Source organism: Macaca mulatta, chromosome 15 (assembly GCF_049350105.2).
Source record: "Macaca mulatta isolate MMU2019108-1 chromosome 15, T2T-MMU8v2.0, whole genome shotgun sequence".
NCBI classification, from domain to species: Eukaryota; Metazoa; Chordata; class Mammalia; order Primates; family Cercopithecidae; genus Macaca; species Macaca mulatta.
In genome coordinates, this window is record NC_133420.1 from 9414196 (window position 1) to 9436762 (window position 22567).

The 22567-nt window shown below is 48.8% G+C and overlaps 2 long non-coding RNA genes across 2 annotated transcripts; one reads left to right on the plus strand and one right to left on the minus strand.

The window, feature by feature from the left end:
* Positions 1–1237: 1237 nt before the first annotated feature.
* Positions 1238–7101, minus strand: LOC144334984 (uncharacterized). The gene is made up of 7 exons (XR_013405329.1): positions 7070–7101; positions 6914–6988; positions 6364–6759; positions 6135–6207; positions 5275–5435; positions 4848–4960; positions 1238–2461 (listed from the first exon to the last, which is right to left on the minus strand). It is a non-coding gene; the product is annotated as an uncharacterized LOC144334984 (long non-coding RNA).
* Positions 7102–19991: 12890 nt separating this feature from the next.
* LOC144334988 (uncharacterized) lies at positions 19992–21597 on the plus strand. The gene is made up of 2 exons (XR_013405333.1): positions 19992–20702; positions 21289–21597. It is a non-coding gene; the product is annotated as an uncharacterized LOC144334988 (long non-coding RNA).
* The last annotated feature ends 970 nt before the right edge of the window (positions 21598–22567 follow it).

The following is a 22567-nucleotide window of genomic DNA, read 5'->3' on the forward strand; positions in this document are numbered from 1 at the left end:
GTGCTACCGCCGCCTCCCCAGTCTCTGCTCAGGGTGGGGCAAGGGGAGCTCAGTTGTCTCCCGTATACACCGTCAACAGGCCAGGTGCTCAGAAGGAGGCTTCCAGGACTCACTGGAGGCATTCGTTAGCAGGGTAGGCAGTGCCTCGTGCTGGTGGGCATCCAGCAGTAACGGGGTCTTGCACTTCACTCCCTGGGCCCAGCCCCAGACAGAGGAGAAAGAGACACCTGTATCGTAACTCATGTGTATTTATACACACAGAGAGACTCTGCAGTGCAAGGTGCAGAACTAGAAGGAATCATGGAAATAAGAGGGAAGACATTTGGTTACAACTGGCAGAGCCACCTCAAGCCTCAGCATTTCCTGCCGGAGCCCTCACTGACCAGACTCCTCCAGGGTCACTGCCACTGCGTTCCCCAGCTCATGACAGGGCAGACAGTGACAGAGCCTCAGAACAACCTCCCACTCCTTCCTCACCAGCCCAGGGGACGAGCTGTCCCAAAGCCTGAATGTGGGAACACAGAGGTGATTGAGCAGAAAGGGGGACAGGAACAATGGCCGCGGGTGAGCAGATATTGCGGGCACCCGAGCAGCCCTTTCCACCTTAAAGAGGACGGCCATGGGTGTGCGGATGCTCCCGCGTGACCCAGCCGTCCTTTCCACCTTATAGGGGAATGGCCACAGGTGTGCGGATATTCCCGGGTGCCCCAGAGCCCTTTTCACCTTAAGGAGATTTTCACAGTCTCATATCAGTCTCCAAACTCTTCAGTGAGGTTAGAGGAGTATCACTGTGGACCAACACCGATTGGCACCAAGTAAGGGCAATTTTATAACCATGTCTCAACCATGAAACAATCAGGTCTTTGGCCATCTCATCTAAGCTTTTTCTATAACAAAGTTGGATAATTAAGTTGAACTTTGGTTTTCCAAAGCTTGTTACAGAAACCACATCTTCCTAGGTGTGCCTCTGTGATGTCACGTGCACACATCAGTAGCCAGGCTTGCCAAGACTCACGGCACATTACACGTTCACCTGAGAAGGCTGCTCAATCACTGAGGGCTCTGGCGTGCTCTGAAATGAATTTGCCACTTCGGCCTACACTCTACTCCCTTATTTGGTTAAAGAAACCCAAAAAGCAGAATTTGTTTTGGCCAATCGCCTGCTGACCCAACTGCAGAGGTTTTCATTAGAGTACTTTCATTGCATCATAGAAAGCAAAGTCATATAGATCAATTCATGATTACCACTCCAAAGGTTTAGTAAATCTCCAAATAATCAGGCAAACATTTTAAGAAGCTACATTAAGGTTTACAATACTCAAAATTTAAAACTACATCCATACTTCAAAAAACCACCATTCCCATTTTAGATGGCCAAATGCATATGAGAAAGAAAGAAACGTGCTGAGCGCATTTTTTGGGTAATCTTATGGAGAAACTGCCACTTTAAAAATGGCTCTAGTTCCTGGCTCCAGATGGGTGTGGCGGGTTGTCTCACTCAATTTCAACTCCACCTGAAGCTGGGACACTAGAAATCCATTCCCAGACTTCAGGGCACAAGAATTCCCACTTCTGGAAACAGCCTGGAATGCAGACGTGTAGCAGAGAATTCTTTCCTGCCCACCCTAACCGTCCTCTGTGGAAGGCAACAGTCAAAGACAAGTCCACCCCCCTAGGCGCAACTGCACCACGAAGAACCATTTCAAGGTGGGAGGTGATTGATCAGTGGGAACCGGCAGTTTAGCTAATCACTTATAAGGCAGAGATGGGGGTTTTGAAGGCCTGTGTCTGGCCTTCGCCTCGGTAAATGGTCATCCGCCAGTCAGCCTAAGCCACATGGGAAGGGGCTTCTTGCAGTAAAAGTGGGGGCCTAGTTGTGGGGAGGGGGAATGTCTTAACCACCACTGTTTTACAGGATCACAGGGCTCAGGAAATGTTCAGTATTATCACACACCAAGGTTTTTACAGTCTGAAGAAAAGTACAGTCCTAAGGTGTCAGTTCTCAAAGCCTTAAGTTCCTCCTGCTAAGATTCCCAGAGGGTCTCAACTTCTTGCACTGAACCCCAACATGCACAGGCACCTGCGTCTTCCTCCTGCAGCAAATGCACATGAGAAGGCTGTGGCTCTGCTGCAGTAATGATGCCATGCAGCCCTAACACCATGGCAGAGCAATGGCTTTGGCCTGAATGTCCCCAAAACCTCATGCTGAAACCATCTCCGATGGGATACATTAAGAGGTGGGACCTTTGGGAGGTCCTGCTCTCAGGACTGGGGTTGGTGTCCTTGTTGGGAGATGGAGGAGCCCTCCTGCTCCTCCACCATATGAGTCCCGATGAGACGCCTGCTGCCACCCAAGACCCGGTGAGATGCTGCCGTCTGTATGCCACAGGCCCTGGAACACCAGATGTGCAGGTGCCTTGACTTTGGACTGCCTTGACCTTGGACTTTTCAGCCTCCAGAGCTGTGAGCAATAAATGTCTCTTTACAAATCACCCAATCGACAGCAGCCGGACAGAGAGACAGTAATGTTACAACATGAGTCACTTTCTCAGTGGGCCAGAGGCCTCCCCATGAGCCACCACCATAAAGCAAGAACTCCCTGGAGGATGCAAAGGGGTTCACAAGGAATTCTACCCATCACCAGGGTGTCTGTCCTTTCTCGTAGGAAGATAGCTGAGCCATGGCAGGAAACTACGGGGTGGGTGGGGCTGGACAGTAATGTGTCACCTGCTCACCTAAGCCTCAGTCTCCTGCCTCTCATCATGACAGCGGGGGTAACCCCCTCACCTGAGCTGTTGGGGGAGGTAAGAGTTTTGGGTGATTAACAATTGTTAGCTCCACAGAAATTAGGCAAAGAATCCGCCCCTACGTCTTATAAAACCAAACCAGCCCAGGAATTCCACATCACTACTAATTTGCATGGGAAAATGCTGGATTCTCATAAGTTCTGGCATGTCATTTGTATTGATAAAGTTTGCAGAGTTGTCATATACTAAGTATATAAAACAGAAAAAAAAATCATGCAATTTGGAGGTTGAAGCAGGAGAATCACTTGAGTACAGGCAGCGGAGGTTGCAGTGAGCCGAGGCCGAGCCACTGTACTCCAGTCTGGGTGACAGAACGAGACTCGATCTCAAAAAAAAAAAAAAAAAAATTTGCTGCTTCATGCTAGTAAAGTGGGCAGATTCTACATGCCAACTCTTATTCAAAGGTCGCCTAACACTGACTCAGGAACTCTGGCCCTGATGTGCTTGAAGTTTTAATCCTAACAGTGTTAAAGACCACTCCCCCAGGAGCTCTGAACAAGTACTCCAGGTATACGCTGAACAAGACCACACACTCTGACCGAAATCTAACCTCACAGACCCAAACTACAGAACCACAGAAGACACTGCTTCTGTCCAACTTTGTGTTCTGCCACCGTTTGTGTCCGTTATTTCCTACAAACCATCTCATTAGAATTTAGGGCACACAAAAGGCCGATACAACAGGGTTACTTTTCAAAGGTTTGGAGGTGAAGAACAGATACACTGCATTAACTTCCTATTGCTGCTGCAACAAATTACCACAAACGCAAACCTCCTCTCAGCCCTGGAAGTCAGGAGTCCCAGGGCTGAAGTCAAGGGGTCAGTAGGTTGTGCTCCTGCCTGGAGTCTCCCAATTCATAGAGGCCACCATGCAGCTTGGTTCACAGCCCCACACCCCTCTGACCACTGCCCCGGCCTCAGCCCTGCACCCCTCCAGCCCCTGCCCCACCCTTGGCCCATGCCCCTCCGGCCCCTACTCCACCCCCGCCCTCAGCCCCACAGCCCTCTGGCCTCTATCTCATCCTCAGGTCTCCTCCTCTGAGGCAGACTCTCTCCCATCCCATCAATGCACATATGAGGACGCTAGACCCCACCTGGACAACCCAGGGTCCTCCCCCATCCCACTGTCCGTTACAGTCACATCTGCAAAGCCTCTTTTGCCATGGAAACTTCATTATACTAACAGTCATTTAACAAGTCCATTATAATGATGTAAAAATTGGCATTGTTTTCCTCCTAATGAACAGATCAGTCACCCATGTAACCTATAAATATTTAACTATTAAATATACAATACTGTAGGGGACAAAGATGAGGAAGACGGTTCCTTCCTGAAAGATGACTGGACCCTAGACGGAGGGATGAACATTCTGAACAGAATCAACCTAACTCAACATTTGAGTCCGAGAGGCCAAGCAGTAAGACTTTCAAAAAAGCAACCAGAAAGTCTGTACCGTGCCTGTAGTTCACAGCTGAGCCTGGCGTCATGAGCACGAGCGTGCGGACATGCATACCAGGCCCAAGTTTAAGATCAAATATAAAGAGCTTTCAACTGTAGTATTTAACTAGATCTTATTACACAATAGCTTCTTGATTACAGTTTTTGTCCAAAAAGTTCTCTGTAATTAAAGAAATTAATTTTCCCCTAAAAAACACTTCTCCATCTATCGTCCCATACAAACTAAATGGGTATATTAAAGAAAAAAGACAAATGTTTGACTTCGGGGGTTTGCCTATGACTTGGATAAGCATGATTTTCTTCTGGCCAAGCAGGGAGCAGCTGGACCAGACTGGAGGGAAGGAAAAACAAATTTCCACTCTGACCTCGTTTGGGCACCAGTCTTCGCTGTCAGAATGTGGGTGTGGTGCTTCCCACACACCAGCCTCTGACGAAACTCAGCCCAAGGGTGTGGGAAAAGGCCTTCTACTTCTGAAAAATCTATAAAGTACAGACACATCAAAAGCTTCAGAAGACTGTACAGTGCCAAGGAGACCACTGCACCCTTGGAGTTTACAGAAAATGGTCAGCATCACACGTGCCTGAGGTCCAGGTTCAGCTCCCAGCTGCCGCGACACCGTAAGCGCAGTCCTGGCTTCCCCTCTGATGCAGAGAGCTGGAAACTCCGCTGGCAGCACTCAGAGCTCAGAACATTCTAGATGAAAGCAACGTGTTCCTTTTAAAATGGGGAACCGGGGCAGCACAACTGAAGCTCTACGACTGTCTCAACTACTGGGTTTCGGGGTAGCATTAGGAAATCGTGAGAATCTAAATCTCAATTTCATACAGATTCCAAACTCACTGCAGGTTCCAGAATTTCCTGAAGCATTCTTCCACTTTATCACTCAGGATTCCCTTGCCAAACCTAATAAACTCTAAATTCCTTACGGAAAAGCCACCATAAGCACCACCACAAATAAGATCAACTGACGCCCGCCCTTTGCACCAAACCTATAAACTCTTACTCACACAAGACTGTGCTGGAGGCAGCTCTCAGCTGAAGCCGAATCCGTGAGACTTCATTATCCCCATTTTGGATCGAGTGTGAAGACTGTCAGCAAACCAGGGCCCCAGTGTGAAGCAGAGAACAGATTCTCTGACACCTGCCTGAACATTTTCTTCCCACCTGTCTTGGATATTGAGCACCCTCAGAGCTACTGAGTCACCCACATTTGCAGGTCATTTATCCAGCCACCAGGATAACATAATTATGCGATAAAAATGCCTTCTCAGGGCTTTGTCATACTCAACAAGGCAGCTCAGAAGGCTTGGTAAGCCCAAGAAAGGGGGAAGCGTCCTCCAAATAGACAAAGACCAAGGAAAACCATGCAGAGACTCTCAAGACAGCAGAAACAGAGCCCGCTGTAGCCTTTCAGGTCCTGCTGGCCACAGCCCTGCTTTAGGTGGCACCATTTCCACAGATGCAGCCTGCTGGGCCCATTTGAAAGGTCCTGCTTGCCACACTCACCCCCACTTCCAGTTTCTGCAAGACCCGCTGCAGCCCCACTCCACCCCGGGGGCCAACTGTTCAAGTTTTCCCGGCGAGACCCCTCAGAGCCTGCACAGCGTCTGAGACTGGGAAGCACCAAGGATCCAGAAACGCACAAACCCGTTCTCCTCATGTTGCTTTCTGGGTTCCAAGTTGTCTTAAGAATGAGTCTTGCATAAACCCCGGACTGGGGAGCCAGTCACAGCCCAGCAGCACCCAGCTCATGTGCTCCACCCACCCCACAGAGGACCGTGGAGGCCCCAGCACACTCTGTCCGGGGCAAGACACCAGAAACAGCCACAGTTCAGGGTTCTGCCACCCACCCCGCTGCCGTAATTACCTGCTGTGATCTGAATTCTCATTGGTTGGGTAGGTGATCCCACAGCTCCGCTGCCCTAATTACCTGCTGTGATCTGAAATTGCATTGGTTGGGAAGGGGATCTCACTGCTCAAGCACTCCCTGCTGCCTCCTTGCAAACAACATAAAAAATCCAAAACCCCTCTTAAAGAACGTTTACTATAACCTCAAAACAAGACACATCACCAGACCAGGGAAGATACATACGCACATCTGACAGCTGGTGGGCGTCAGTGACCGACGCCACGGCTTCCGTGTGGCGTGTGAAGCGGGAGGCCTGTCACGGTGACTCAGGCTGGGGTCTGAATGGGGGTATTCCAAGCAACTAGGCAACCAGGACGCACACCCCAAAACCCAAGTCCCCGCAGTCATGTACCTGGCAGAAATGCTGCGTGGCCATTGACACCAGTTGTGAACCAAGACCGATCTGCGTCCTGTGGCCCTCACAACGTCCGTACACGTCTGGGCCCAGCACAGGCACGCATAGCACCCTGCTCACCTCCAGTGGAGCTCTCTCCTGCCAAGGGGGATGGCCCTGAAGTCCGTTGAGATTTCCAAAGCTCTACAAAGTCGTCCTTCCTCCTGCTTGTTCAGAAGACCTAAAGCCCTGAAGACACCAGTGAGAATTGACCTAGCCTCTTAAGGCAGCTCAAACACCTAAACACAGGAACGCTGGACCTCTCTGCCCTCGGGAGCAGCCAATAACCCACTGGGCTAAGCAGAAGGCACAGATGTCACATCCAGAAGCCAGTGGTGCTCACGTTTGCATTCCAGGAGCCGCCCATGTGAGGACCTCCAAGGCTTCCAAGTCCCACTTGATTGTTTTCATCGTATCTCTATAACATCAGAGACATTATATCTCATGGTATCTATGAGATCCTCTCTACTTTTATCAGCATATATGCTCCCTGACTTACCGTGGGATGAAACTGTTCCAATAAACCCAGCGTAAGCTGAAAATATCCTAAATAGAAAGTGCATTTGACATCATAGTTTCAACTTACAATGGGTTCATCCAGAGGCAGCCCATCTCGGGCCGAACAATGCACTGAGTGTGACTAGTTCACACCATCACAAGGTTGAAAAAAACAAATCACAAATGTAACCATTGTGAGCCAGGGACCATCTGTATTGTGGCTCCTGTCTTCAGAGACAACAGAAACCTCTTCTTAGACAAGAATCACAATTTATAATCCTCAAAATGTTAAACTTAGTTTAACAATCTACAGATTCAAACAAAGCCAAAGTAGGCCCACAAGACCGTATGTGCCATTCGCTAAGACACACAACTCTGTAATAACCCTCATCACAGTCCCTCAGGGTGAGTCCCAGAGGCGGCTGTGGCTTGTAGCTACAGACACTAACAAAACCAAAATCAGAGTACGCAGGTGCAGTCAAGTCATCTGACTTCTCCACTAGCATATGCACAAATGTTTATCAGCAAATCTGATCTTTGCTTTACCTCCCTCCCATGACCTAAAAAGGAATCCAACACACACACACACCACACTTCAAAAACATAATTCGTACTTGCTTTCAATTCTGGGCATTTAGAATAAACCTAATGGGTGATTAAACCTCTCCTCCAACCCACTGCTTAGTCTTCTTAGAGGATGAAGGATTTTGCATAACACAAGTCAGCATATAAAAGATCTTGTATAGAAACAAACTTTCAAGTTGTCCTCATTATAGTGATTCAACTAATATACAAAGGACCCAACACACAGAACAATGTCTATTAGAAGAATGATTACTTTGTTCCCCTCAAAATCCTAATATCTACACAGAAAAAATACCCGATACGCATTTTATCATTCTTTACCAGTATAGTCATACAAAGGAGTATCACAAAAGCAAAAGAACACATTTGGTTTCACTCGCAGTTCTAAATTTAATATAAAATTGCTAAAACCACCAAGACAAACATGACTATGAAATATTTAACGATCTTCACCTAAATTCAAGTCACTATTCAATCACCAATACCTCTGCTCTCCTTACAGGAACTTTCCAAAAGTAAATTCTGGAATTAACAGGACAAATTTTTCTAGTGATAGAAAGTAGGAAGAAATTGGTTGAAGGTGGTTCCTTGGCTGTCAAACTTTTTCTCCATAATAGTTTGTAAAATAAAAGCATCAAACAGATCTTTACATTAACTTACAATCTATCAAGCAATACTGGAGCAAGCTTTAAATATTAGCCACATTCTGTCAGGGCTGACTCACATTAAATCACCATCAGTCTCATGTCTTGCAGCATCCACAGCTCATCTTCTCAAAACCACTTAAGATTTCATAATTAACTCAATTAAACAATCTAAGTCCTCTCCTTGATCATTGACATGAAGGGATAATTTTCCCCCAAAATAGTACCTCTTTCCTTGACATGATTTAATCTGTAGTTAGAGTATTTAAGAGGATTTCTTTCCTTCTTAGAAAATAAAATATACACCTTTCCAATAAGAAAAACACTAACTGATAATGCTATAGCTTAACCAGGTCAAAAGGGTTTGTTTTTGTTTTTGTTTTTTAAGTTAAAAAAAGAACCTAACTGCATCTTTGGACCTTATGTGAGGTAGTGTCCAGGGTCACTGGGACCCCCACTTGGTCAGTGCAGCTGGGTACCAATTAAAGACAGAAACCCAAGGGTTCACTCGAAGCCCCTTCCCAGCTCTTCATCCTAGTGGAAACCATGGGCACAAAGGAAAGCAGCATTCCACGGAGGACTTTGGGGAATGGCTGCTTGAGAACATCAAAGTGGCTCACGTCCCCCGAGTATAAAGCCAGTGACTGCTCTCAGCTTCAATGCAGCACCATCCACAGCAGCCAAGATCTGGAATCACCTGAGTGCCCGTCAACAGGGGATGAAGGGAATGTGGCCCGAACATTCACAGGAGCAATACTCCACCATACAGCTGAGATCCCTGTCATCCGAGACAGGATGGATGGAGCTGGAGGACATTACGTTAAGCAAATGAGCCAAGCAAAGAAACGGAGCATGTTCTCACTCATAAGCAGGAGCTGAGAGCAGATCTCATGGAGGCCAAGAGTAGGTGGTCAACAGGGCCCAGTAGAGTCCACTCATAAGCAGGATAGGCAGAGGCTCATAACGGGCATAAACACACAGCCTAATGGGAGCACAAGACCTACTATTGATAAATCAGCAGGGGGATGGCTGTGAGTCATCTACTGTGTATTTCAAAACAGCTAGGAGAGAATAACTTGAACATTATCAGCATAAGGAAAAGAAAATATTTAAAGTGAAAGATATCCCAAGTACACAGATTTCATCAATATAGGGATGAATCAAGATATCACATGCACTCTGAAAATATGTACACATATTATGTATCAACAAAAACAAAAACCAATGACAGAACCATTTGCGAAGCATGTGCAGGAGAAGAATGGGAAGCCTGACATGGTGTGGCTGTGTGTCCCCACCCAAATCTCATGCTGAACTCTAACCCTTCGTTGGAAGTGAGCCCTGGTGGGAGGTGACTGACTCATGGGGGTGGTTTCTAATGGTTTAGCACAATCCCCCTAGTGCTGTCCTCATGATAGTTCTGAGATCTGGTTGTTTGGAGGTGCATGGCACCTTCCCCTTCACTCTCTCTCCCCTTCCAGCCATGTGAAGACGTGCCTGTCTCCCCTTCACCTTCCACTCTGTTTCCCCAGAAGTAGAAACCTGTATAGCCCACAGAACTGTATGCCGATTAAACCTTTTTATTCCTTATTACCCAGCCTCAAGTAGTTCTTTATAGCAGTGGAAGAACAGTACAGTCCTCAGGACCAGCAATGTTTTCCTTCTACCTAGCAGCCAACAACGTCCCACACCCTAGCTGGTTTTCCAAAGCCTTTGCCAGAATGCCGAGGCTGTTTTGGGGATACGGACTTTCCCCATCTCTGGCAAACCAGATGGGGCATCCTATTTGCCTCTTACCACCTTTCTCAGACAAACCCCACCTCTGAAACATCCCCCGCCAGGGACCTCCTTCAGCAGCAACGAAGCTGAGTATTCCTTGCACTTCCCTTCTTCTGAACAAGTAAACATCTTAAGCTTATTTTTCCATCTTCCCAGCTCATTGAAAAAAATATCTTATGCTTTCTATTTTCCTAACACACACACACGGAAGAGAAGTGCCGTGAGGGCAGGGGCTCTTGCTTTCCCGGATCTGAGCCTGGCCCTCAAACACTAGCCGAATTCATACTGACACGATATCCAGAAGCAGAAATGCAAATATCCCCACGACTTCAAATACCCTAAGGATCTAACAGGCCGAGTGGCCCATGTAACTATGGTTTGTGCTGGGCCATTCAACTGGTGTTTTAATCCCTGTCCAAGTGAGCTCTTTAATTTTGGGACTTTTCAGACAGCTCTTTGTTGTTGTTGTTGTTCTGTTTTGTTTTTATTAAAGGGATCTATTACAGTTACAATCAAGAATATCCCAGGCCAAGTGTGGTGGCTCATGCCTGTAATCCCAGCACTTTGGGAGGCCAAGGTGAGCGAATCAAATGAGGTCAGGAGTTCAAGACCAGCCTGGCAAACATGTTGAAACCCCATCTCTACTAATACAAAAATGAACCAGCCATGGTGGCAGGCACTTATAATCCCAGCTACTCAGGAGGCTGAGGCAGGGGAATGGCGTGAACCAGGAGGTGAGGCTGCAGTGAGCCAAGATTGTGCCACTGCATTCCAGCCTGGGCAACACAGCAAGACTATCTCAAAAAAATAAAAATACACCAATACGCCCAGTTAGTTCTTCACCAATGTCAGATACATCAGTTTAAAGAAAAATAATATGAATGCATGTTTTTAAATTTCAGTGTTGAATTTAACCATATCTTTTAAGAAGATATGAAGATAGAAGTTCCCCAAGGATCGGGGGAGAAAAAAGCAGTTAAGAAAATGTTAAAACCTCAGGAGAAAAACAAGGATGGGGTAAGACCTCAAGGCAAAACTTTTTCTTTGCACTTTGATTTCAAAAGAACAGAGATGCCCAAAATATGAACTCTCCCATCTGCATTTTATATTCCTCTATGTCCTTTGAAAGACTGGGGATGGGATCCCAGGTTCCAAAGTGCCCGGCCAGGGCTCACATCAGGCCGATTCCTCTACGTCCTTTGAAAGGCTGGAGATGGGATCCCAGGTTCCAAACTGCCTGGTCACGGCTCACATCAGGCAACATCTTTCACAGCCGTTTACTCCCCTGACTGTGCCTAGAGAGCTCTGTGGCCCAATTTACACAAAAGGGTCCTAATTTACACACGTTCATCACTTTGAGCAGAGTCTCAACAAATGAGACAAATATTGACACTCCACAGAAGCAAGTATTCTTTTCCGAAAAATTAAGTGTCAGGTTCCCATAAGCCAGGCAGCTTGGTTACAGAAAGCACTGGCTGACTTGCTGGTTTAATGTTAAATGCATTTAAAATGTTAAGTGATCTGGCCCCCCTCCCAGTGGGTGTGTACGTTGAGCTGGTTGCAGTAGTGATGCACAGACCACGTGGTTTTGCTTCAAGCAGAGCACCCCACACCCAGGAAGAGGCCAAAGGACGGCATCGAGATCTAGGACAGTTCTAAGGAGAGCTGCAGTCTGAATGCCTCGTCTGCAAATAGTCTCTCATTTCAGAGGAAGTCACTGAACAGAGTTCGTAACACATGAATTTTAAAAATTCCTATTTCTAATTTCATCCCATTAGAACTTTTGAAGAACAGATGTGCATCTGCTCCAAGTCAATGAGAGGACACTCAAGACAGTCCCTCACAGGTCCTCGGCCTCCACCTCTCACCTAGAGAACGTCAGCTCAAGCCAATCACAGCACAGTGCGATTTTCTATAATATGCACGCCTGCATCTGACCTGAGATGTCAATGTCTGGAATGTGCCTGCCAGGCCCAGGAAGAACTGCAGCAGCTGTGGGGACATAAGCCGCTAAGGAATCCGATTTGGAGGGAACTCGAGGCAACTGAAACTAGTTCCACTGTTTTTTCTTAGCAAGGTTTGACCTGGCAAACTGTTATCACTGTTGCTAATTCATGGTAATTGGGATGGGGACTTAACAGTAAGTAATTAGAGCAATTCTAGAATTTGCCACTCAGTTACAAATGGCAGATTCCTGAGAATGGAAGAACTGTTGCCCAGGAATAGAGCTCAACAGGTCCTCCCCATGCCCCAGGAAACATGACATTTCCATGCACCCCTGCTTTGTTCCCCGGCCACCTGATCTCAGCCGTCTGATGGCATCACTCCCCAGAGCTGGAAACACCTGACCTCTTGTCACCCTCCCATCTGCCCTGCTTTCCTCCAGCCCGGGATATTCAGGGATGCCCACATACAGGACCAGGAAACCAGGGTTATCCTAAACCAGTGCCTGCATTCAAAGTCCTCCATGGCAGGACAATCACCAATGGCCAATACTCCCAGAACCTTCCACCTCAAAACGGGAGCACATCTGGATTCAAGCTGACAACGCTGCATTCTCTTTGCCATGTACACATGGAGGCATGTCAGGTTCCACCTAAAGGTATCAGGTTTCACTCTGGTCAGGAGCCCAAGCCTAGTCACTCTGCATGATCTCAATTCACCATCCACAGAGAAGCCTACAGTTTTCCTCTGGTGCACGGTGTGGATGGTGGATGCATTTCCCCTGAAGACTCGGAGACGGGCTCCTGGCCAAGGAGGCCAGTCACCCCAGCCCCTGCAAGACCCAGATATGCCCCTCTGCTGTCTGCACACAGTACCCAAGTCTAGCAGTGCTGACTCTGTGGTGGCATAGCTCTGGGCCTGCAGAGGACACAGGGCACAGGAACCGTGCAGCCTGGCTGTAGCCAGAGGCCTAAGGGATCCCCACGAGACTCTCCAGCCAAGGTGCCTTCACCACAGGCAGAGCCATTCAAGAGAACTGCCTGTTGAACCAGAAACGTCCCAATGTGCTGAGCCAACACAGAAAGACAACAGCCACCTAACAGCTGCTGAGCCCCAAAACGTGGCCACTGGGCCTGAAGGGCTGAATCCGGAATTTAATCTGTGAAGCTCTTTTCAAATGTGTTTGGCTATGTTATCAAATCTTTATTCTAATTAAATTTAAAGGAGCCTCTGGCTATGGGCTCCCTTGTCGGGCATCACAGCTCCAGGGAGTAAGAATGGGAAGGAGAGGCCCAGAGCCTCTCTGCATTCTCCACCCTAATTCAACACGTCATCATAAGGCAAGGCACTCCAGCAGCAGAAGTGTGCACGGGAAGAACTGGGTTGGCCCTGATACAAGCATGACCCCCATGGCATCACAGCTGCCTCAGCCAACAGGCAAGACAATATGCCCACCTGGACAGGTCACCAGATGTGATGATGTACCCCAAGCCCTAGTCCCACAGCAGCCAGAGACCACCCGCTGCTCGTCCCGGGTGAAACAGGCAGAGCTGTCCGAGCCCTCAAAAGCAGAAAGAATTAAGGAGGCAATTCCCGCGATTCCCACGACACACACGACACTCCTCGCAGACAGACACAGGCTTCACTGTGAAAGTGCAGAGGACGGTGCAGTCCCTAGGCGGGCTGCTTCTTCCAAGAATCAGGGAAGAAACTAGATCCGTTTCCTTGTAGGAGAATCATCTGTACCGCGATTAGACAGAAGGTGGCTGATGTTATCAAATCATCAAGCACCGCATGGCTCTGTCTCCAAGGAGGACCTGGAAACTTGCAGCCACCCGAGTAGGGACCGCAGTGTTAATGGAGACACGGGTGACTGAGGTCTGGCTTCCTCAGGGAAGCTAAATTTGAACTTTCATCACTGAGGAATCGGTCATTTACAGTCACTCACCCTCAAGGCAGAAGAGGGCTCAAGACACTGCACCAGACTTCAACACTCAGGGTTAGGGTCAAATTCACAGGTTTTACAAAACGTATTTACTAGGGATGCCAGAAGAGATGTAGTTTCACCCCCCTCCCCCCAGGGTTTGCTTAGCCCCTTCACCAGTGGATCTCACCAACGGATGACACATCCACGCCTCGTCCATGGCAGCACAGAAAACCACTCGGAAGACAGCCACTCCCACCAAGCTTCCTGGCTTTAGTGTTTAAAATCTCCATCGTTTAAAATCTGTATCTCATACGTGAGATTACACTCCTCTGAACAACAGACATTGCGACTGTCATTTCGCCCAAAAGGGCTTCAGGAAATGACACGTGGCACAGACGCCAGAGGTCGCCGGCCACCTTACTCTAGCCTAATTCCTTTGTGCCTCTATACGGCTTCACAGATACAGCCCAGTCACATTAATGACCATATGAGAAGCTCAGGGAATAGATGAACTCAGTGCTGAATTTTTCTGTTTATCGCCCTTTTGTTTTATCCAGAAGACAGCTGAGAAAGGCTGGGGCAGATCATCTCCTCGAGTGTAATGACTCCAGCCACTTCTCTTCACCCCAGGTCACCACTCAGTCACACGCTTTTGAGAAACCAAAGCAATTCTGTTCCCTTCACTCTGGGTTCCAAGCACTAAATTCCTGTTTTATCAATTAGATCAAGCAGCCGTTTGTAATCTGGACTGCAATCTGATACAAAATTTAAAGCTAATTTAGGTTGCGGTAATGCTCCTATTTACGTTATAGACAAGGCATGAATGAAAACTTTATTCTGTTCATAGGACCAATTTGGTAAACAAATCAATTATTCAAGCAATGATTGTCTACAGTTAGATGCAAATTACTTTGCTCATAAAAGATATTCCAGTAGGAAGTTTTAAATCCATGGTCTGTATTTCCCGAGCGTGTCTCTGCACCTTCCCCGTGTGCACAGCAGGACTTCCCAGGGCATCCCATCAGCAGACCCACTGAAGAGAATAAGCCCACAGCCCCCAGCCCAGGAATCAAGTCCGAGCCCCAGCAGCCCCTCGTCCAGCCGGGGCTTCCTCACCAGCACAGCACCCAGAGGTCTTCCAGGTTTAATGCCATGTGTGCATGGAAAGTAGAGTGCTGGAAAGACCACAGCTGACATTCTACAAATGCAAATTCCCTCTTGGAACAGCCCAACAACCCTCTGTACCTTCCCCAAAGTACCCATGCCAGGCAGGCGTAGACAGTCTAATGGGGTACCTAGGAATCAGCATTTAACACGATTCTGATGAATAAAAAAGTTGAGAGGCCAATCAGCGAGAGGCTGCCATGGCCTCCACTCATTTGCAGGCTCTGAAGGGACACAGACACAGGTAACAGGCCAGACAGGACAGGACAAGGATGGGGAAGTGGAGGGCAAATTCCATGGACCACCAACCACCCCGCCATCCCCACTGAGACTCCATGATTTAAGGAGAGGCAAAGCCAGGGAGAAAAGATGCCCGCATCACTCGAGGGACTGAGATTTCACCTAAAGTGCACAGCATATGGCTGAGGGCCAAGGTTGGGCAAGCCGAGAGCACAGAACAGGGTTCACAGGCCCAGAGGTGCCACCCACACCCCGTGCAGACCTCCCAAGCACAGCCTGTGTCTCTTGCCTGGTTTATTTCCTTCCCCCATTCTACTGTGTTGGTTTCTCAACCACCCCCCACCACCACACACCCCTCTCTACAAGCTTGGTGAACTGAAAAGAGCAGGGGGGGTTAAGATCTGGGCTCTCGGGCCAACGTCCTGCCTGAGACATTAGTTCCAACCCACCCAGCTGTGATGTAAGCCCGAGATTTCTCAAATGTGAGAAAGGAAGGTGACTGAACCCACTTCCCAGGACAGCTTTGGAGACTGAGATCACATATAGCCACACCTCAGTGTCCAGCACACGTGGGACCCCGGCCGTGTTGCCCCTCATGGGAATCCCTCTATGCCCCCTCTGCTACCAGAGCCAAATCCCAGCAGTAGCTGTGGAGGGTGCATCCTCTATTTCCACTCCACTCACCTCCCATCGCTCCCCGCAGTGACCTGCCATACAGCGGCCAGCAGCAAATCCGGCCCCATTGGATAACCAACCACACCCCCCACCCCCACTTTGGGGCGTCTTCCACTTGCAGTTCCGAAGCAGAGCGAGAAACCGCCCTCAAGGGCGCTCACCTGTTCCTTATTGCACGTAATTACCTGCCACGCAGGGCCACCAGCAAACCCAGCTCCACCATCCAGGTTCTGGTGGGTAACTGCCTCCCTCTTCCGCTTCCTCCTGGGGAGTCTGGGAGGCTCAGAAACTGCCCTCCAAGGGCACTCATCTGTTCCTTATTGCACTAATACCTCCTTTACAGAAATCCACTTTGACTTCCAGCACTGCAGGTGTGACAGTTTAGGAATCTTATTTGTAAGCTCCAAGAGCTTGAGGTCACGTACACCTCACCAGCATCGCAGAGACCCAGCAGTGTCCCACTGTATTTACGATTCCAACATACTCCTTCAAAATGCTACTGGCATTTGATTTGCGCATAAAATGCTAAAAATCTTCAAGTGAAACCAGTATCTTCAACAGTTTGATTCAATCATAACATGCGAGTTATACATCTGCCAAGTTATAAAGCCTTATGCATTTATAACATCTTATGTATGGTCAAATGGTTCATTAACATAAATTACGAGAATCTCTAAGAAATGGGTTTTTTTCTGGCATTAGATGACCAAAGGAAAACTGGGTTCTGGCGGGCTTGCGGGCCTGTAAAGACAGACATATCTGCTGACACAACCAAGCTCCTTCCCACTGACGTGGCCTCATCCCAGGCCCCTCGCCCGCATGCCTGCAGGCCCCTGGAGGAGCAAGCTGACCTGCCCACATTTCTCAAATGCACAGCTGTTGTTCACACTGCAGATGGAGCTCAAGGCACGAGCAGGCCACCACACAAAATACCACGCAGCGTCCACGCCAGGTGACGGTGGTTTTCACTCCATCCCAATGCCCCATGTATGAGTTTACAGCCATGCTACTAAACAGATTTTTAGACTCTCGACATACTTTGTTTGCTTTTATGCACCAAAGTTAAAAGACTATCACTCAGATATAGGCTCTGAAACTGTGGCATAATCATTTGGGAACAGAGCCTCTGCCAGATCAGGATAAGCACTTGGGACAACACCCAGTGACCTCGGTCCACACAAAGCCATCCAGACCAGAGGCCTCCCGCACAGCTCTGTAATTTCTGTGGATTTCTGTAAATGAGGTATTAGTGCAATAAGGAACAGATGAGTGCTCTTGGAGGGCAGTTTCTGAGCCTCCCAGCCACACGGCCACATTCAGGCTGAAGCCACACCACCTCCAGAAACACTGTCCGTCGCCGAGGTGTGCCTGGCTTCTCCCTTTTTCCAGAACTTAACAAAACCTGAAAGGACAGGTCTGTGTAGAAAAACACAAACTACTTGCGATTCCTCTGCCCAGTTCAGGCTGTAGGAAGCTCGTTTCAGCCCTCACCGTGTTCTGACCTTGGTTCCCATAAGAAATAAAGTCAGAATTCTAGTTCCTGTCTCCTGGGCAGTGTGGCAGGCATACATACCTTCAGTTACATGAGGAAAGGCGTGGCGAGCCCCCTTCCTTCAGTAAAACTGCACAGTTCCCAGAACCCTGACGCCATCCCCCTCACGCCACTGTGAACACCTGGACACAGCACATTTCAATGCGTGCATCTTCGTGGGCTGGGTTTCTATTTCTCCACTAAATCACCCCACATTTAGCGTCCTAAACACTGACTTATTTTCTCCCATTTCTGAAAGCTGGAGTCCAAAACAGGTCCCACCAGGTAACGTCGAGGTGTCGGCAGGGCTGGCTCTGGGGAAGCGACTGTCTCCTTGCCTCCCGCAGCCTCTAGAGGCTTCCGCATCCCCTGGTCCATATGGCACCTACTGTCTTCAGGACCCACAGCGGCCCTGATGGCCCCTCAACAGGAAGACGCAGAACGTCAGGAGCCCGGGCTCCAGTGCTAAGGCCAAGACTCACCACCTTCCCAGCTCCTCACACACTCCCGTGCGAGCTAATATAGATTCCACTTTAACTAGTGTCACCTGCGTAAGGGGTAAGTGCCCAGCTGTGAACTGGTTAACCTCGCTCACACAGACCCCGGGAATAAACTCACAGGCCATGGACCACTCCACAAGCAATGAGTGACCACCTGCTCGGGGACCTCCATGGCCCAGCAGAGCCCTCCTTTGCCTCCCCGTGGACTCAGGGTCTGCAGCGCCAGAGGGCCCTGGATAAAAAAGACAGCTCCCATGTCGGGAGGCACCCACCAGAGGTTGGGTTCCCGGTACTTTAAGTAGCCCATGTAGACAGGCCATGCACCGTGCAATTCCATCACAAGAATAACGGCTGCACGTGGCTAGTACACGGGTGGCCAGCCCTCGGCCCAGCTGGCCACGCTAAGCACATCACCGCCGTGACGTCCAATCAGACTCAGCTGCTGGCACAGTCCAGGTATCGGCCCCCAAGAACATTCTGGATCACAATTCACAGTACTGATTGCGATCAGGGCCACACGTGGCTGAATGTATTTACAGGAGGACGCCACAGCCGATCTGGCTGGACTGAGAACATTTCCCACTGTACATTCTTACAACACCATTTTATTTGCACTTTATTAAACTTTTATGGCTTTTTTCTGCCTATCTACTTTATGGGAGTGTTTCTTGTTCTTATGACTGCAGTGATACTTTAAGCTACAACTATTAATGTGTAAAATTAGTTTGGAAGTCTTCTTATCATTAAACATTTCACAAGCAAGCAGTCAGAGGCACCTAACCCGGAGGCCTCTTTTCTTCTCTGAGCCAAACCTACATTGAACTCAAAGAAAATGGCACACGGAGAGGGGCTGGATCTCTAGCGCCCATTCCTAGGGGGCCTCCTGGGGAGCAGATATGGAGGGAGAAGCCCTGGGCTATGGCACCGTCTTACTAAAGAAAAGTCCATTTGGGTAAATGTAAGTGCCAGACTTAAGAGATTAAGCAAACCATGAAAAGAAACCACTAACCACAGCTTCTCCAAAACAGAACTAAACTCCCTTTAGTTTGAATTGGAAAAGCAGAAGTGATGATCAGGATACAAAAAAAATGACAAAGTATCTGAAACAGGAGAATAATCAAGGGTCTCTCTCTCTTCCTGTGTGAGTGGGAGCCTCGCATCTAAGCTGGATTTAGAAGGTTGCTACTTTGGACTGAAAGTTATCCCCAACCCCAGTTTGTAAGCAAGTGGAGCAGAACTCTTCAATTATTTCAAGGTTTAGCGGTAAAGCTCTGCAACTCTCACAACCATTTTAATTGGTGTGAATTTTAAAGTGACTCAATCTGTTAGCTGGAGTATCTAACGGCTTAACCACGGGGTCATGTTGGAAAATTATTCCAATTGCTTTTGTTTTCTCTACTGAAGATGCATTTGAAGGTTCTTGTAGTTTGCAGTTGGCTGGTTCTGATGTTTGGTCTGAGGAGGCCCAAGTAACCGGAGAGGAAGAATCTGAAACCTCAAGACACTCTAGTGCTGTCTGGGGAGATGGAGACCCCAACCCGAGAGCCACTGATGTACTCAGCACGGGCGCAGGGCCGCCAGAAGCATCGGGCCACGTATTTGCCGCTTACAAAACAACATAAGCACACACCCCCAGGTGTGTACACATGCCCTGTACACGCTAATGTCTGTCTATGCTAACACCAGCACACACCCCCAGGTGTGTACACTTCCTCTGTACACGCTCACGTCTGTCCATGCCAACAGCACACACCCCCGAGGTGTGCACACACACTCTGTACACATCTGTCCCTGCCAATGCCAGCACACATCCCCAGGTGTGCACACACGCTCTGTACACACTCACATCCCTCCCTGCCAATATGAGCACACACCCCCAGGGGTGCACACACACTCTGCACATACTCACGTCTGTCCCTGCAGCCTGAGTCAGTCACAGAGAGGCAGAGGAGGAGTAGGAAGGACGTAATGGGCACTGAGATTCTGGGCCGGTTCCCCTCTCTACCTCGGGAGAGACCCCTCATGTGATCCTGCTGTCACTCACCGTTCCGCCTCCATCCTCCATCCTCCCACCAGGATCAGGAGGACGCCCACTGCACAGAGCTGTGATGAGGATGAACAGAAGATTGCAAGAGCTCACGCCAAGGTGCTGAGCACAGGGCCTATGGAGTGCTTCTTTCTGCTGTGGCTGACATCATCAAACAAGAGGCTGACACGGCTTCCGCAGAGAATGTCACTCGCTGAGAAACTGAAACGTGTGACCTAGGAGCCTGTGAAGGTCTAAGAACAAACCAAGAAACCAAACGGTTTTGTTTGTTTTTCAAACACCATAGCCTGTTTTTTCGTTTTTCTCATGCTGTACTTTGAGTATCATTTAGTTTAATTTCAAAGTAAGTCCAATAAATACACAAAATCACAGGACTGAGCATGGAGCATTGTTTCACTTCATGTCCTCCAGCCTTTAGGGCACATTAAGGAAAGACATGATTCCAGGACTCCCATTAGAAAGGCTGCCCTGAGGCACCTGCTGGGGCAGCCAAATTGCAGCTGTTGATGCTGCCCCCAAGCTGCTTGGATGAAGCACAAGATTCCAGAGGTCTCTTCTCTTCTGCCCTTCACCCAGGAGAGAAGGTGGAGGGAGAATGGTGAGAGAAAACAGGAAGAAGGAGGGGGGAAGGAGGGAGAGAGGAGGGGGGAGAGAGGGAGAGAGGAGGACGAGGGAGGGAGAGAGGAGGCAGGAGGGAGGGAGAGGAGAGGAGAGAGGGAAAGGAGAGGGGGGAGGGAGGGAGAGGAGAGGGGGGAGGGAGGGAGAGAGGAGGAGGGAGGGAAGGAGCGAGGAGGGGGGAGGAAGGGAGAGAGGATGAGGGAGAGAAGGAGAGAGGAGGGTGGAGGGAGGGAGGAGGGGCATGTTCCATCCACCAAGGCAGCTGCACTGCAGAGAGAATGAAGGGTGTGTTGCCTCTCAGGACAGCAAGTTCACGCTGTTTATAATTGTTAGCATAAACAATGACCCGCTGAGGACAGGGCTGCAATTGGAGTTGACAACGTTTTATTTTCATAGTTGATATTGGGGACCTGGACCTAAAGCACCGTGCCTTGCCCTTTCGCCAGAGGGGCCAATGCCTCTCTATACTTGACTCTATTTTAACTAAATACCCGATATTGACTAGGAATTATGACGTGTAGGATACCCCTTACCACAGTAACGTCAAACTCACGTTCTAAACGCAGGCACCAGTGTGAACTCAGACTCCACGGCCAGCATCGTAACTGGAGACCACATGGGCAATGCTGTGAACTCAGACCCCACAGCCCACACCATAACTGGAGACCACATGGGCACCAGTGTGAACTCAGACCCAACAGCACCTGCCTGGGCTGCTCCAGCCACCAGCAGAACCTGTTGTGCAGCTGAACTGGAAGCTGATTCTGGAAAGAACTGAGAAGCATGAGGACGAGATCCTTCTACCTCAACAGGGATCAATTTTTTAACGATTTCTTTCTTTTAGAAAACTGTTAATAAAATACTTTGTTCTAAAATGACCAGGATTTCAGCAGCCTCTACATTCCTTCATGTCAATCAAAGCTTAGGCACGTGGGTTACTTCACTGTTCATGACACCTTTTTCAAATAAACCCCGGGACCGCCTGTGTACCCAAGAGCCTGGGCACTGAGCATTCAGAGAAAACGTCCAGGGCGAGAGTGTTCACGTCCCAGCGGTGCAGTAGAGCGCATGGGGGGAGTTTAAGCCACAAGTGGCCACACTTCCCCTGCCTCTGGCCAGTGCCCACTGCTCACACACACACTCCTTCCTCGACCCATCCTGAGCCACGGGGCCCACGCGTAACCAAGGTCACTGCAGCACCTCCAGGAACAAACTGGTTACAGGTGGACTGCTCTCTACGCAAGGTACGCTAGATTAAGAAAACTGACTAAAAACAGTAGGAAGAAAAACTCACTCCACCCATTGAGGCAAGAGAAATGCACACAGCCTCTGAAATAACTGCAGAGGAGTTTTCCTAGGTTAGGTACGCGGTGGGGTGACCCTACCCCATAGCGGGGCAATAGCACATGGTGGGAACCAAGGAACATCTCCGAATAAATGTAGGAAAATGCACTCAACTCCCAAACAGAGAGAGAAACTGCTTTTTTTCTTAAAAGCTTCTTTCTTTTATTCTCAGAAAGACTCTCTTTGGTGTCTTGACTGCTGACGAGACAAGCCTGTCATCCCCAGAAAGCCGCCCTGGACAGTCTCCAGATCCTACAGCCCTCAGATCCACCTTGCCTACTGATGATCCCACATTACAAAACCTAATCATCAGAAAAAGCTTCCCAGTCCGCAGCTCACAAGTGACATTTTATTCAGGGAAATGCTAATAAAAACCTGGGCCTCTGCATAAACGCTGTGTCCTAGGTACTGAGGCTCCACACAGATGGTACACAGGGAGACAGGCCTCACCCCTTCCTGGTGCCCCATGTCTCTCTTGACATTTTATTAGCTGAGTTTTGT